Source organism: Nipponia nippon, unplaced genomic scaffold, assembly GCF_047370975.1.
Source record: "Nipponia nippon isolate SJK-2023a ecotype South Korea unplaced genomic scaffold, ASM4737097v1 scaffold_5, whole genome shotgun sequence".
NCBI lineage: Eukaryota > Metazoa > Chordata > Aves > Pelecaniformes > Threskiornithidae > Nipponia > Nipponia nippon.
The window spans coordinates 33,425,508-33,437,892 of NW_028262369.1; the positions used below are offsets into that span (position 1 = coordinate 33,425,508).

The 12,385-nt window shown below is 37.5% G+C and overlaps 1 protein-coding gene across 1 annotated transcript in view; it reads left to right on the forward strand.

The window, feature by feature from the left end:
* The window catches only part of ST6GALNAC3 (ST6 N-acetylgalactosaminide alpha-2,6-sialyltransferase 3), a 225,454-nt gene that overhangs the window by 89,436 nt on the left and 123,633 nt on the right, over positions 1-12,385 (forward strand). The window lies entirely within an intron of this gene.

A 12,385-nucleotide genomic window follows, 5' to 3' on the forward strand; every position in this document is an offset into this window, starting at 1 on the left:
ACTATGATTCTGGTTCTAAATGAACTTTAGGAAAACTCATCTTTGCCTAGTCCTTCCAAAGGGTCTTGGGGCATATTATTTAATCTCACTGGTGTCTCTGGCAGCTTCCCTGACACAAAGGAGAACACACTTTTGTAACCTTCAGGACATTGCGATGAGTTCATTAGGGTCTGAGTGGCCTTATTCTACTGCTTTAGACCAGAGTGGTGTTAAAGAGAACTGAAAATACATGGCCTATGGGCTGTTAATGTGTGGAAGACATTTATATCCTACAGAAAGCTTGTGGGCAGAATCTGCTTACTGCATCAGCAGCAAAACTGAAGATAAGAACTTGTTTTTCATATCCAGGTCAAGGCTTGTACAGTTGGCAATTAAGGAAGTTTACTTATGGCTGTAAGCTACAAAGACGCAGTATTCGGTCCCACAGACCTCAACAAGAGTGTTCAGGAGCTGGGTTTGGTGACATCAGACTTGACTCAAGCGGGAGTTGAGGGATCCTGAGTTTGCAAATTGAGTAACTGGTATGCAAAGGCACTGGGAAGGAATAAAAATAAAATTTTATTATGATATTTTTCTTGCTGTTCCTTTTCAAATTTAATTGTGCTTCTGGCTTTTTCTTGCTCTCCTTTAAATCAGTTAGAGATATCTTTAAATGAAGGAGGAACAGGATTCAACAGTTGTTTTTGCTCAGTGCAAGTAGCTAGATATGCTGGCATAGAACCGAGTACCCAGACAGTAGATTTATGTCTTTGACTAAAATACTTGGTGAAAATACTTGTTTCTAACTGGGTCAAGCTTTTCTTCTGTTATGAAAACAATATGCCCTGGTATATTGTTAGGGTACCTTAACAGACAATGAAAATGAGGAAACAGAGTAGCAGTGACTTGCCCAAGGTCAGGCAGCAGAACAAGAGCCATCCATGTCCTTCCCAGAGTAGAGGTGCATGCTTTGTATCGTGAGCCCATCTCACCTTGTAGAGAACAGTCCACAGACTGTATGTGGCAGTGTTGCCACTGTAATTTTCATTTTCAACCATACAAAAATTAAGCTCAATTTGAATGTTTTGGATTTTCTTACTACTTTTGTTTGTTTCTTGCATGGAAATAAGTAAAACATGTATGAAGGGAACAGGGGTTTGGAATAATTTCTGACACCTGATAAGTCCCTCTGTATTTCATGGTCTAAAGGATGGAAAACTGTGCTAGGTGCACATTTGTGTCACACTTCTTCCATCAAAATGTTCTGGATCAGCTCAGGTAGAGTGGCTAGGAGTGGTTTCTTTTAAGTTTAAGAAAGCCACAAATAGGATGTATTTGCCTTTTCACATCTAGCACTTTTAGTTTTTAATATAGGTTTGTGTCCAAATGTATTTTTATCTAAGCTTTATTAGACAGATATTGATAATCATCTGTATGAATTTTCCATAGGGTTTTCCTTCTGCATGGGCTAGTTCAATGATGCATTTTCACATGAAACACATAAAACCTTTTAAAGCAAAAATAAAAGCACAGAAAATCCAAATCAGTTCAATTACACTTGCAGATTAAAATAAAACTGTAATATATATCTATTGTATCAAAATGCTAACTCTATGAATTTTTGATCTGCTTTAAAAATATAAATCTTGGATTTGATTAGATTACTCTGGAGTAATCTACACTGAATAAATCTGTCTTCCTTTCATGTGATTTGTCAGTGTTTATAGTAGGTTTGTACACACAGCTTTCACCATTATTTTCTAGGCAATAAAAGCAGCCATGCAGAAAAGCCACCCATAAATGTCAGAAAACAGAGATATTTTGTTGCATTCCAAGGGCTTTGAAGGTCAAGTTCAATTCAGTTAGCTCACCCAGCATGAGAGGAGTGTGATATGATGATAGAATGTGTGTTTGGGTAGGATATATATGTTACTGCCCCTGTACTATTCTATCAGGATAACAGATCAGTGAGAGATTAAACTTTATTGCTTGGAAGAATTTCTTTCGGAAAACTATCAATTTTTATGATTTCCTCTAGCTCCTATTCAGATGGTCTGCAGAAATAATGAATCCAAAGAATTTATAGCTTTTAGCACAATGGAGATTGGCTCCTGATTGTGGCTTTTGGGTGCTATTCCACTGCAGGTGTACCATTCAACTGCATGTATTCACAAAGTAGGTCTCAGATCATGGATTTTATTGTAAATGTGAAATTGTATTTTGCTTCCTTCTGATGAAAACTAGTTCACGTAAAATTATTTTCCTAATTCCTAGAAGTGACAGGTCAGCACAAAAGGCAAAGATTGTCCACTGTGGTTTTGTCAGAACAGCCAAGGAGTCTGTTCTGCAGTGTCCCACGGGGCCTTGCCACAAGATCAGTGCTTTGTGGACACTTTTTTTTTTCCTTTTTTCTTTTTTTTTTTCTTTTTTATAAATAGAAGACATGATCAATAAAGCTCATAATTAAATTGAGGCCACTGCCTTGATCAGTGCTTTTATTGAGTTTCAGTGCCCTGATTTAAGGAGCTCCCTAGTCAACTGAGGGATATATCATCAACTTCTTGAGCAGTATGTGAGCAGTCATTATATTCTGTAACTATAATGCTGCATATTCTTTGCTATCTGGAGAGTCTCCCTTGTGGCAACTTGTGATAACCTCTTGCTCGTGTTATCCAAGGATGAATAATGAACAGACTCCTACACGTAGAAGGAATACAATTGCACTCAACAGGCAAGAAATTTTGCTTAAGTTCCTGCTGGTTTGCAACATTTTCCTGTGATTGTATCAGTAGAAGTGAGTAAAGCGGGGTCAGATCATGCCAGTACTTGAAAGAAAATCTCTGCCAAAAACGTACAGGTCATTTGCCCCTGTGTGTCAGTACAGACGCTGCATTGCTCAGTGCAGCCCCTCCTACAAATGAGATATAAAATGTAGGCATGCCTTCTATTTTTCATTTGGATCATAACATTGTTGGGTCTGCTGCTACAAGCGTACAGTGTTTAACACAGTTGATCTGGATCCTAGATGGAAAGCTCTATGCTGTGGTGCTGTGATAATAATATGATTGTTAATGTATACTATAAAAAGTGCCTCACTGAGTTCTGCATCCCTTCGTCCAAAAACAACCCCCTAAAAAACCCACCCTGGAAATGAATTCATTGTATATCCTACAGATGGCATGTTGCTCTTGCACTGGAAAATGAACTACTCAGAGCATCCCAGCAAATACCACATCCTTCACATGCCTCCATTTGCTCAAAAGTTTGCTACCCTGAAGGGTTGTATGCCACAGAAATAGTTTAACGTCTACATCTAAATCTTGGCTTTGAAGATCTCTTCAGAGATGATGCTGCCATGCTGGTATCTAGCTTCTTTATCACCACCCCCAGCCCCTTTTTCTAAGCTTCCAATAGAGAAAACAGCATAAAGAAAACAACAAGAATTTAGCAGGGAAGTGTGTTTTCCTCACTAAAAGTGGAATGTTCCCAGCTATATGGCAGAAAGTTTAAAATTCCCATTACAAAATAGCTAGTCTCAGCCTAGACTTTTCTGTAACTAGGTCTTGCTTTTTATCAGCTATAAATGATTATGCCTATTGAAATGTTACTCCATGTGCCAGAAGCAGACAATGCTTGGAGGCACTGAATAATACATTTTACTTTTCTGATGACATATGTGGCAACTATGTATGGATGTTGTAGGCTAGAGCAGGTTTATCCAAAGAAAACAAAGATTTCTGTATCTGATGAAGGGAAAGGGCCTTGACAAAACAATTTAGAGCCTGGTTTACTGGGTTTATGTAAAAGGCCATCCATGAAGGCTGTTCTTGTCTCCTGCCACCCCAGGACAACATGGCTACAGCTGTGCTGCAGAGTCTCTTGGTCAAATGCAAAAAAAAGAAGAAAAAAAAAAAAAAGAAAGAAACTACACAACTCAAGGAACGAAAGACCTCCTTCAGGCTGGCTGAAGAGCATCATCTCTGCTTAAGAATAACTTCTTTCTAATTCACAGTGTTCCTCCTTTTTTGGGGGGAAGACAAGTTTGAAAAAAAATTATCTTTCTGCCCTCTGTATTTGGACCTTTGCCTGGTGGCTGTGAAGGAGGTCTCTAACTCTTATATTCAGTATTTGTATCTTGTATTTCAGAGCAGATCCAACCATTCAGCCAGACCTTGAAAAAGCCCATATGCCTCCTCACACTAAGCAGTGTTTGCATCCCTGCCACTGGAACAAGGCATTAATCTGCATTGTGTTAGGGTGTACTGTCTGAGGTTGCCTAACACAAGACTGAAATTAATAATGACCACCTGCTTCTGTTTTCTTTTCATGCTTCTGAATAGCAGGTGTGCTGCATACACTGTGGTAGAGAGAGCATCCAGAGCAACTCTCCAAAAGTGCTGACCTCCCAAAGAACAGTGTGGGATGAAGCTGGTGTGAAGGGCTGGAGCAAGAGTCCTGCCAAGTGACAGACTGGGCAAGATCTTTTTTGTCTTCCAGTGTTATTTGGCCTTTAGAAGGAAACTGAGGCACGGGGCCAATTTTTGTTAGCTTAAAGTCCAGCATGGCAGTCAGGGATCTTTACAGAGGAAAATTCAATGGAGGAAGTTTGAGCTTGTCCAGGTGGTGCTAGGCAGTCACATTTCACTTGTGTGAGTTTCTGGTTATGCAGTTTTTGCTCTGTAGCATAAACTTTCCCCTGCAGGTAGAAGTGAGCTGCAGGCAAGTGAAGGTTCCCAGCAAAAGGTATTTTCTTCATAGACGTGCAGCCTGAGAATACTGAGAATATGGGGTTGTTACAATATTTTATTTACTTTCATTTCTTCTGCCTCTGGGCTGCTGTCATCTGTTTAATTTTATTTGTTTGATTTTTTTTTTTTCTTATCTAGAACTTAGTACTTCCAGAGGTTACATCCCAGTGTAGTGTTTGCTAAACATATAGGTATGTGATTAACATCCATTCCTCCTACAGCATACCAAACGCACTGATGATTTTACTGCTGGGAGCAGAAATTGAATTTATCTCACTTTCACTTTAGAAGCCATCACTTTCCCTTTCCTGTGAGTTTTTGAAACAAAAAATTGAGTGTTTCTGATATTTCATATAAAATAACAAAGAAATGCAATAGGTTTTTAATAACTACATCTTTTTTCATATATAGAGATCTGCAGACCAGAGTTTTGCTGGTATTTTATTGTTTTCTAAGAATCTGTCTTGATGCATCTGTGGGGCCTTTTGTTGTTGCTTTTTGTCTGGTTTATGCATTTTTGAGTCTATTTCTGGTTGAAAGAATCAACTTTTTGAAAGGGATTTTTCATGAAAATGTTGGCAGCTATAGGGTGTCTTTCAGAATGCTTGTGAAAACCTCTCAATTAGGGATTCATTCTTATGATGTTGCCTATCATGAATCTTTGTGTATTTCTATAGAGGAGAGAGAGGTCATCTATGTGAGGTAGATCTGGCAGGGTAAGAGTTAATGCTCACATATCATGGGTGTTTTTTTCTTTGAACTTTTTCTCAGCAGGTGAAAAATAGCTACAATCAGGTGGTACTTCAATAAGTAGTAACAACCAACTGCCAGGTTGAAAGATCACAAATTCTTGTACCAGCAGTTCTATTATAGGGAAGTGTACGTCAGCCTGTATGTGTGTCTGAAAGCTTGCCAAGCTATTGATAAGAAGAGCTGGGCAATAATCCAGAGTACAAGAAAAAAGCACCATTTGAGAGCTGTACTGCAGAGGCTTTTTTTTCCTTTTTAATACTACTTTATCATGCAAAGGCTACATTAGTATTTACATAATATGCGTCTACAGCTACTGATGAAGTTCACCGTAGTTGTGAAGGACCTAGATGAATCAGTAGCAGCAGTTTTGGATTAAATATTCTTAACAGATCTTATAGAACGAAAAGTCAACAACCTCATTTAAAGTGTGCTTCTGTGCCATGGGCATTTTAATGGGCTAGGTCTTTTAAGCTACTGGACAGCTTTCCGTTGGAGTATAAAATGAAGTAGCAGACTGGCCGAAGACATGCCTTGCTCAGAAGTTTAGGTTGCCTTGGTGGTACTGTGACTGTGGTTTGTGAAGATTGGAGCTGTGCTAATGATGTATTTGTGCCTTGTTGGAAGTAGAGGCTGTTTGCATAGGGAATGCTAGGCCAGAAGTAAACTGCTGAAGGAAATACACATTCAGCTTTGAGTAAGCAGGAAAGGAGTGGGAGAAACAATCACTATAGGATATGGAGAACTCAAAGTGCTGGAAACCCTGAAATCACTTTAAGGGATAAGAATATCTCCAGACAAAAATGCTCCTTATCAGGCTTTGAGTTTAGGGCAAGAGGGAATAGAAACGCAGATTAATTCCTGAAATCTGGCAGCGCTTTGCAATTCGAAGGGCTCAGAATCCCTGGGACTTTTCAAATGTAGTAATTTATGCACGATAGCATACAGGAGACCTTCAAAATACTTCAACAGTTACTCCTTAAAACTTTGAAGTTCTTCACCTTACATAATTTCATGTTATTACCCAAATATGTGTGGTATTTCTGATGGGAATGTTGTATGTAATAAAGTTATGCAGTTACCTGAGACTAAATGTCAATAGCGATAATCCTCCTATATGTAAGCCATGAAGGCTTTTAATATAGACCGCTGCTGCTGCATCAATTGTTTGGACAATACTGTACTGATTCCTGGTTTTGTTCATTGCTCAGGTCTTACCCCAGTGAGCCTGAGCGCTCTCTGCAGAATTTTGGCTTTAATGAAGGAGATGTTTTAATATGTTTTATTTTGCTGTGAAAAACACTATGTTGAGCTGTCCTGAACCTAGATACACCACCATTTGTATGGGACTACATTGTGAATCATGGTGAAAACTGAATTATGCAACAAGTTTTCAACAAATGACAACAATGAAAGAGGTACAATGAGCTGTGTTCTTGAGAGCTCTTCAGCTGCTTTAGCTATATAAAAGACCAGAGCTCCTACAGAGGAGGCGTGCAAGAAGTAATGTATCTTCTATTCATGCCTTCTCAAACATCATAAGCTATGAAGACAGTCCTGATTCAGGGTAGATTCTTAGAAGAAATACTTTCCAGGCCATACAGAAGGCTAAAAGTCATATGTTTCTTTCATTGTATCTCTTCTATCTATTTTTATGCATGCTGTGTTTCTTGCCTTGCTTCTCCATCGCTGAACTTTATTTCTGCTCTTACTCCTCAGCTTCCTGGCTGCTTGTATTCCAGTTTAGCAAAGGTGCCCTTTTCCAGAAAAAAAAAAAAAAAAGAAATCCTGCTTTAATCTTAATTTTACTGGGTTTTGAACCCAAACCAGATCTTACCCGCTTTGTTCTCTTCTCCTGAGAGAGAAGCATCGACAACCATCTCCTGTGGAGCCTTTGAACATATTCAGGTTAGCTTTCACTTCTGGAGGAGAATAAAATAAATCTTCAGCTACCGATTTTATGCAAATGTTGTTTGACACATGTCTATTTCTAAAAGGATCTTTGCTATATAGTCTTGCTCCCTCTTTGAAAACTTCTAGGACCCCTGCCTGCGTATCCCTTCAGCAGCCCTGTTAAAGGGAGGATGAGGACAAAAGAAATAGCTGGAAGGCATATTTATTTCCAATACCAGTGAAATCAGTAAGGTATACTGAACTAGTGTGCTGAAAGAATTTTATTTTATGCTCTGTTGTAACAGAAAGCAGCATTTGAAGAGGATGCTCAAGACTATAAAAGAGAAAATTAAATAAAACTGTTTTTTACATATAGTGGTCTACAAAATGAAACAAATTCAGTAAGTGTAGCCATTATTGTTTTCAATTGGTATTATACTTGAGTAAAAAACCTGAAACCCTGCATCAGTCCTATAATAAAAGTAGTATAATGTGCAGTGATATTAAAAAAGTGATTGAGTTATTCAGTATGCTCGTAAAGGTAGGTATTGTGAAACTCATATAATATTGCTGTATATTGTGTCATCTAAGAGACTCAAAGCCCTCATGTAAGTCTTTACCTTTGATTTGTCCTTCCAAGTGCAGTGTTATCATGTATCCATGAAAATAACAGAAAAAATGAATATGGTAAAAAATCAATTTCTGAAAAAAGGTTTCTTTACTGTTTGGGGCATGGAACTTTACTGGTTCCAAGGGCTCTTTACTAGAGTCTTCCATAATATCATATGCAATTTTGACACGTAACAAATTCAGGCAGTTAGTTATAATAGAAACAATAAACCTGAGAAGCAACATAGTTCTAGAATAAAAGTTTAGGAGTAGCTTCTGTTGATTTCTTTGTGATCTTAGGAAAGTTGCTTTCAGCCTCAGTTTATGTATCTGTGAAATGGGTTTTTACTGTTAATTGCATTAGGATGGGGTTTTATTACTGCTTGTAAAGTGGTTTGATAGTCCCTGCTATATAATACATTTTAAGTGGCAGGGTGTTGCTCTTGGGCTAGAAAGTAGAATAAAAGATACTTAGTACCTACCTCGGTAAAATTTACCACTTACGAAATTCCCTTCTTATGCTGAAAATATTTCATTTCTTCCTCCCTGGAAGACAACTGTATACAACACAAAATGTTTGTGTCTTGTTATTCTATCAGGCATTATTGAACTATAAAAAATGGTCTTGTCATCTCACACTTCTTAACAGATTATGAAAGAAGAATGACTAAAGCTTGTTCAGACTGTCAACTTCTTGCCAAACTGAAGCTAATGAATTACCCTGGTGCTGGTAAATAGCCAAAAACAGATGAAAAGAAGGTTATAAATAGTGTTAGGGACCACGCTGCCAAATATATGTATATATACACACCCCCATAAAAGTACTGTTGTTATTCTTTTATTTCCATGAAGTTTTTCGTGAAATCCTAACCAGCATAGTAGTATGACACTCCTGCTTTCAATTTCAATTCTTATTTTAACAATGTAAATATAAATTGAAGCCTTAGAAGTGTGAATCATGCCTACTGCTTATTCATTTTGATATACACGCTAGATAGAATGAGCCTGGTATCTGAGAAATAACTGAAACTGGGATTATATTATTGTGGGGATTGAGTAAAAAAAGTTGAGAAGAAACTGTTTAGTTCTAGTGCGTACTTTCTGTCCAGTGGGGTCCCAGGTATTGCACTACATGTACTCTGAAGTGTGTCCACTTTTATCTTTTTTTTTTTTTTTTAAGAACTGTGAATGAACAGCTACTTAGATTTAGTGTCATTAACAAATAGTAAACTCCATCACTCTTCTGCTATAGGATCCTGTATTCATGAGTATGGCAATTTTCTTGTAACCGTTATCTAGACTAGTCATGTACAATAGTGAATGAAATAAAATATTACAAAAGCTAATAAAAGTCGTCCAGCTAAGAAACTGCTTAAAATATGTCTTATTGTTTACTCCTCACTGAATATGTATAAAAAATGTTTATAACTGAATATACATTTTTTTTATTTATATGTCGGCAACATCAAAATATCTACATTAAATTAGCTAGGACAATATAAAGATTGATTGAGATTTATACACAGGATGTTTCCATGTTAGAGAAACATTTCTTTTGTTAAGAGACTATTTTCATTCATGAGAACTGAAAATTAAGAATGAATAAGATTTTTTTCTGTGCAGACTTGCTAATTAATGTTGGTTTAGCTCTCCCAAATGGTAGGATGTGTAAGTATTGAAAATGTTGATGCAGACAAATTTTGAGACAAATTAAAGTCTGGTATTCATCCCTGTATATAGATTCATACTTCTCTGTCATAATCTAATGTCATGTCATGTAGAATTCATGGAGTCTCCAATGCTAAATTTTAAGTTTTATCAGAGAAAAGATAACAGAATCCATTTATCTGCAGAAAGGGAGATTTTACAAGAAGCGCTTAGTGACAAATAGCACCTGTATTTTTTTTTTTCTTGAGCAGGTAAAGGAGGGAGGAACTTAAGGGGAAAAAAATTACTTTCAGAGGTGCCCTTTAGAATATTCTTGGCCACTGAGCAGACTGACTTACTTATGCTTAAGAAGGCTAAAATTATGATAAGTAGGTGCTTTGTTGTTTTTCAATATTGTTACAGTGAAATTTATAGAGCCACTGAAATGCCAGTTTGCAGTAGTCTTTCCCTCAGAGAATGCATACTGTTGAATCTCATACCTTTAACAAAAGTTACAGGGGAACTGAATCCTTAATACAAGCTTCCTTTGTACAAGTTGATAAGTAGAGATTGTGTTCGTATATGGCTAGATTTATTTTCCAGAACAATTATAACAGATGCCTTGATTCCTTTCTGTTGTAAAAATTCCTTTCTCTCTTTGCACTGTTCTAGTTAGTGCAGGTTCTTTCTGGGTAAGCAACACACACAGAAAAATCTTTGCCTTTTTCCTTTTCAAACAGCATTTTCTTACATAAGAAAACAAAAGAAGACCACACTTTTTTCTTTCCTCCTACAGTGTATTTAAAGAGAAGGAATATAAAGATCAGATGGCATCCTAATGAAGGCCAAGAAATCTAGCTATACAATCTGAATACTTCTCAGGGCAGAGGCTCTTTAGAATAGCTCCCTGTGAGAAGCACACAAGGCTGATTGCAATGTTTTCAAGTTCAGAACGTATCTGCACAAAATAAAGGAAGTAAAAAATGGTATTCAACAAGCCAGGTAGATAGAATATGTGGAAATCAAGTAGTGGCATCATACAGGGCAGTATTGCTGCTCTCTGCTGTGGATGTTTTGATTGAAGCATGCTCATGTAGTGGAATGAGACTCCAGATTCCCCTTTAAATATTTGCAATATTTTAATTCTGGTTTGCAATAAATAATATGACTAATCCACACTCCTCATTGCTTTATGATTATCCCTTCCAGTGCACATCTTGGCTGCTCTTAAAACTTACAAGGCCCTGATATAAAACTAAACATTTCTGACTCCATCTGGTACAAAGAGAAGTGACACAGAAGTGCTCCCCAGCCAGTTTATTGCAATTTAATGTAAATCTGTTATAATGCAGCTGATGGAAAGTGCAGTGGCTTCCATGAATTCTGAAAGCTGTTACTGGGTTGCGGCTGCTGCGCTGCCCTCTGAAGATTTGCTGGGTTTAATTTTACATTGCACAGCCGTTGGCTGACTAAGATTCCTCACTGAATCGCATTGCCACAGTGCTTCTCTTCTTCATCTTCCCTTTCTCCTCACAGTGACCTCATTCACCCAAGTTTTCCATCTCAGTCTTTCGTTGCTTTTATCTTATAAATTGCCGCCTCCTGATACATCAAAACATACAGCCATGCAATTGACCTGCATAATGCACTATTTTGTTAACTCTCATGTGTGGGAATACAGTAACATCCCTTCAAATTTACTGTGTGCTCTTTGTGATTCTCGCTGTTTTCTCTATCCAGAAACTGAACCAGAGCATGGCAGCAGTGCCTGCAGGCCTTGCGCGTGGGTACATAGGCATTGTGTGCTCGTGTTCAGTAAAATTTTGTCTTTCCCTCTGTTTGCTGTGTAAATATCGTTGTTTCTTCTGCTCAACATTTTGAATTTTAGTTTCTGCAGACTGTCAAATGAACCTCCAGGCAAAAAACAGATTCATTTTATATGGTTGCTATCAGAGCTCGCCTTTCACCCCTCCATCACCACGGCAGCATGTGTGATCTTATTGCCATCATGTACAAAAGCTGTCTTAAATGTGTACTCTGCTGGTTCCTGTTAGTTGGTGGTATTTGTAGACAGGAATTGGGGTAATCAGATTCTGCCCCCCAGCATTAAGTGTTACTATATACTTATGTATGCCCTTAGGCAAATAATTTCCCCCCCCCCTCTATTTTCTGTATATATTACTATTAAAAGGGATAGAATTACATTCAGTAGGTGATTAAACTGTGGCAAATTAGGTAAAGCTAGAATGTAATTAAAGTACAATAAAAACACCTGTAAATGATCATTGTTCCATTACCTCAGGGAAAATTTAAAAATAACCTTTATGATAGAGTATCATACCTAGAATCTTTACATATGCCAGCTAATATAGTTTGTCCTTAACTAATTTGTCTAGAAGCAATTTATTGCAGTATTTATAAAATAGTTAAAAATGAGGGGAACATCATATTTCTCATAAGTTTTTTCTCCTGCAGACTGGGTAGTTACCCAGGGAAAAACTTGATACCGTTCTGTGGTTACATTAACCAGTCCGACCAACTGGATAGGTTAGAGGTGGAAAGGAAAGGTTAATTAGATACAGGCTTCAGATCTGTTACATTATTAATAGTGGAGGTCATCTTGTCCAAGATAATAACGCCTCGCTTTGTAAATTTGCGAACCTGGAATAAGACAGAACATTGTGCTGACTTCACATTTTTTCTAAAATATTTAAGGTTAGAGTATGAGTTCTGTTGCACGGGAATGATTTAAACTTCAT